Source organism: Bombus huntii, unplaced genomic scaffold (assembly GCF_024542735.1).
Source record: "Bombus huntii isolate Logan2020A unplaced genomic scaffold, iyBomHunt1.1 ctg00000251.1, whole genome shotgun sequence".
Lineage (NCBI taxonomy): Eukaryota > Metazoa > Arthropoda > Insecta > Hymenoptera > Apidae > Bombus > Bombus huntii.
In genome coordinates, this window is record NW_026099465.1 from 2,501 (window position 1) to 7,500 (window position 5,000).

Here is a 5,000-nt window from a genome sequence, read left to right on the forward strand (position 1 = left end):
GGACTTAGTCGCGTGCGAGCATAAAGCAATACGCCGCTGGACTTAGTCGCGTGCGAGTAAAAAGCAATACGCCGCTGGACTTAGTCGCGTACAAACAGAAAGCAATACGCCGCTGGACTTAGTCGCGTGCGAGCATAAAGCAATACGCCGCTGGACTTAGTCGCGTGCGAGCATAAAGCAATACGCCGCTGGGACTTTGTCTCCTGCGGTTAAAAAAAATAATTTCGCTACGTACGGCCGATGGTCGTGCGTAGCGATTTTTTTTTCCTTTAAATCAAACAACGAGACGCACGAATAGAAAGCGATACGCCGCTGGGACTTTGTCTCGTGCGAGTAAAAAGCAATACGCCGCTGGACTTAGCCGCGTGCGAGTAAAAAGCAATACGCCGCTGGACTTAGTCGCGTACAAACAGAAAGCAATACGCCGCTGGACTTAGTCGCGTGCGAGTAAAAAGCAATACGCCGCTGGACTTAGTCGCGTACAAACAGAAAGCAATACGCCGCTGGACTTAGTCGCGTACGAGCATAAAGCAATACGCCGCTGGACTTAGTCGCGTGCGAGTAAAAAGCAATACGCCGCTGGACTTAGTCGCGTACAAACAGAAAGCAATACGCCGCTGGGACTTTGTCTCCTGCGGTTAAAAAAAATAATTTCGCTACGTACGGCCGATGGTCGTGCGTAGCGATTTTTTTTTTCCTTTAAATCAAACAACGAGACGCACGAATAGAAAGCGATACGCCGCTGCAACTTTGTCGCGTGCCAGTAAAAAGCAATACGCCGCTGGACTTAGCCGCTCGTGCTACCGCTGCGCGCGCACCTCCGAATCAGCGGGTATGCGCCGGAGTAGGTAACACTCTCTTAAGGTACGCCGTTCTGCGCAGCTCGTCTTGCGCGCGCGCGCGCGCGCTTTTTCAAATATTTTTAAACGTTTTTTCGCGTTTTTTCCCGTTTCTTCGCGTTTTTTCCCGTTTTTTCCCGTTTTTTCCCGTTTTCCACGTTTTTTCCCGTTTCACGAGAGAGACGAAAACGAGGAAAATAATCGCGACAAATGCTCGCTCGCTGCGCTCGCTCGGACGAATATAGCCCAACCCAAAACCGATCCCGAGCGTTCGAACGAAGATTTCGATGAAATCGAAGAACGAACGCGAAAGGGATTGGTTTTGGGTTGGGCTATTTTTTTTTCGAGCGAGCGGAGCGAGCGAGCAACGCGTAAGAGCGTATCGTTGCGTCGCAGGGACTTTGAAATATTCGCCACTGTTCGAACGTTCGAGTCGAAATAACTCGAGAAAAAGCGTTATAACGCATCGAAATTATCAGTGAAATCGTTACGTATCGACGAAATCTAGTCGAAAGTAGCGATTTCACTTTATTTTTTTAAAAAATTTCATCCTCCGGACCAACGTGACCGGGACGTTGGAACTTAGAATTTTTTCGCCCCGTTACGAAAGTACCGAAAGTTCAACTCGAAATAACTCGCTAAAAAGCGTTATAACGTATCGAAATTTTGCGTGAAATCGTTACGTTTCGACGAAATCTAGTCGAAAGTAGCGATTTCACTTTATTTTTTTAAAAAATTTCATCCTCCGGACCAACGTGACCGGGACGTTGGAACTTAGAATTTTTTCGCCCCGTTACGAAAGTACCGAAAGTTCAACTCGAAATAACTCGCTAAAAAGCGTTATAACGTATCGAAATTTTGCGTGAAATCGTTACGTTTCGACGAAATCTAGTCGAAAGTAGCGATTTCACTTTATTTTTTTAAAAAATTTCATCCTCCGGACCAACGTGACCGGGACGTTGGAACTTAGAATTTTTTCGCCCCGTTACGAAAGTACCGAAAGTTCAACTCGAAATAACTCGCTAAAAAGCGTTATAACGTATCGAAATTTTGCGTGAAATCGTTACGTTTCGACGAAATCTAGTCGAAAGTAGCGATTTCACTTTATTTTTTTAAAAAATTTCGTCCTCCGGACCAACCTGACCGGGACGTTGGAACTTAGAATTTTTTCGCCCCGTTACGAAAGTACCGAAAGTTCAACTCGAAATAACTCGCTAAAAAGCGTTATAACGTATCGAAATTTTGCGTGAAATCGTTACGTTTCGACGAAATCTAGTCGAAAGTAGCGATTTCACTTTATTTTTTTAAAAAATTTCATCCTCCGGACCAACGTGACCGGGACGTTGGAACTTAGAATTTTTTCGCCCCGTTACGAAAGTACCGAAAGTTCAACTCGAAATAACTCGCTAAAAAGCGTTATAACGTATCGAAATTTTGCGTGAAATCGTTACGTTTCGACGAAATCTAGTCGAAAGTAGCGATTTCACTTTATTTTTTTGAAAAATTTCATCCTCCGGACCAACGTGACTGGGACGTTGGAACTTAGAATTTTTTCGCACCGCTACGAAAAGGCCGAAAGATCCCCTCCAAATAACTCGTTAAAAAGTGTTATAACGTACGAATATTTTTCAAGAAATCGTTATAACTCGATAAAATACGTCGGGATTAAGCGTTTATATCGTCGGCAGACGGATATAAAAACGTTTGGACCGACACGACCGGTCGTTGGAACATAGAAAAATTCCGAGCCGGTACGTTGGGACTTAGAAAAATTCCGAGGGCGAAAAAGTTTTTTCGAGTTTATTCGTTAAAAAGCGTTACAAGGTATGAATTTTTTTGCATAAATCGACGTAACTCGACGAAATACGTCGGGATTAATGGTTTATTTCCGTCCGAGAACGATTTTTAAAAACGGACCTATGCGGCCGGTCGTTCGTACTTGGAAAATTTTCGGACCGAACACTCTTTTTCGATTAATTCGTTAAAAAGCGTTATAACGTACGAATATTTTTCAAGAAATCGTTATAACTCGATAAAATACGTCGGGATTAAGCGTTTATATCGTCGGCAGACGGATATAAAAACGTTTGGACCGACACGACCGGTCGTTGGAACATAGAAAAATTCCGAGCCGGTACGTTGGGACTTAGAAAAATTCCGAGGGCGAAAAAGTTTTTTCGAGTTTATTCGTTAAAAAGCGTTACAAGGTATGAATTTTTTTGCATAAATCGACGTAACTCGACGAAATACGTCGGGATTAATGGTTTATTTCCGTCCGAGAACGATTTTTAAAAACGGACCTATGCGGCCGGTCGTTCGTACTTGGAAAATTTTCGGACCGAACACTCTTTTTCGATTAATTCGTTAAAAAGCGTTATAACGTACGAATATTTTTCAAGAAATCGTTATAACTCGATAAAATACGTCGGGATTAAGCGTTTATATCGTCGGCAGACGGATATAAAAACGTTTGGACCGACACGACCGGTCGTTGGAACATAGAAAAATTCCGAGCCGGTACGTTGGGACTTAGAAAAATTCCGAGGGCGAAAAAGTTTTTTCGAGTTTATTCGTTAAAAAGCGTTACAAGGTATGAATTTTTTTGCATAAATCGACGTAACTCGACGAAATACGTCGGGATTAATGGTTTATTTCCGTCCGAGAACGATTTTTAAAAACGGACCTATGCGGCCGGTCGTTCGTACTTAGAAAATTTTCGGACCGAACACTCTTTTTCGATTAATTCGTTAAAAAGCGTTATAACGTACGAATATTTTTCAAGAAATCGTTATAACTCGATAAAATACGTCGGGATTAAGCGTTTATATCGTCGGCAGACGGATATAAAAACGTTTGGACCGACACGACCGGTCGTTGGAACATAGAAAAATTCCGAGCCGGTACGTTGGGACTTAGAAAAATTCCGAGGGCGAAAAAGTTTTTTCGAGTTTATTCGTTAAAAAGCGTTACAAGGTATGAATTTTTTTGCATAAATCGACGTAACTCGACGAAATACGTCGGGATTAATGGTTTATTTCCGTCCGAGAACGATTTTTAAAAACGGACCTATGCGGCCGGTCGTTCGTACTTAGAAAATTTTCGGACCGAACACTCTTTTTCGATTAATTCGTTAAAAAGCGTTATAACGTACGAATATTTTTCAAGAAATCGTTATAACTCGATAAAATACGTCGGGATTAAGCGTTTATATCGTCGGCAGACGGATATAAAAACGTTTGGACCGACACGACCGGTCGTTGGAACATAGAAAAATTCCGAGCCGGTACGTTGGGACTTAGAAAAATTCCGAGGGCGAAAAAGTTTTTTCGAGTTTATTCGTTAAAAAGCGTTACAAGGTATGAATTTTTTTGCATAAATCGACGTAACTCGACGAAATACGTCGGGATTAATGGTTTATTTCCGTCCGAGAACGATTTTTAAAAACGGACCTATGCGGCCGGTCGTTCGTACTTAGAAAATTTTCGGACCGAACACTCTTTTTCGATTAATTCGTTAAAAAGCGTTATAACGTACGAATATTTTTCAAGAAATCGTTATAACTCGATAAAATACGTCGGGATTAAGCGTTTATATCGTCGGCAGACGGATATAAAAACGTTTGGACCGACACGACCGGTCGTTGGAACATAGAAAAATTCCGAGCCGGTACGTTGGGACTTAGAAAAATTCCGAGGGCGAAAAAGTTTTTTCGAGTTTATTCGTTAAAAAGCGTTACAAGGTATGAATTTTTTTGCATAAATCGACGTAACTCGACGAAATACGTCGGGATTAATGGTTTATTTCCGTCCGAGAACGATTTTTAAAAACGGACCTATGCGGCCGGTCGTTCGTACTTAGAAAATTTTCGGACCGAACACTCTTTTTCGATTAATTCGTTAAAAAGCGTTATAACGTACGAATATTTTTCAAGAAATCGTTATAACTCGATAAAATACGTCGGGATTAAGCGTTTATATCGTCGGCAGACGGATATAAAAACGTTTGGACCGACACGACCGGTCGTTGGAACATAGAAAAATTCCGAGCCGGTACGTTGGGACTTAGAAAAATTCCGAGGGCGAAAAAGTTTTTTCGAGTTTATTCGTTAAAAAGCGTTACAAGGTATAAATTTTTTTACGGGAATCGTTCTATCTCTATTAA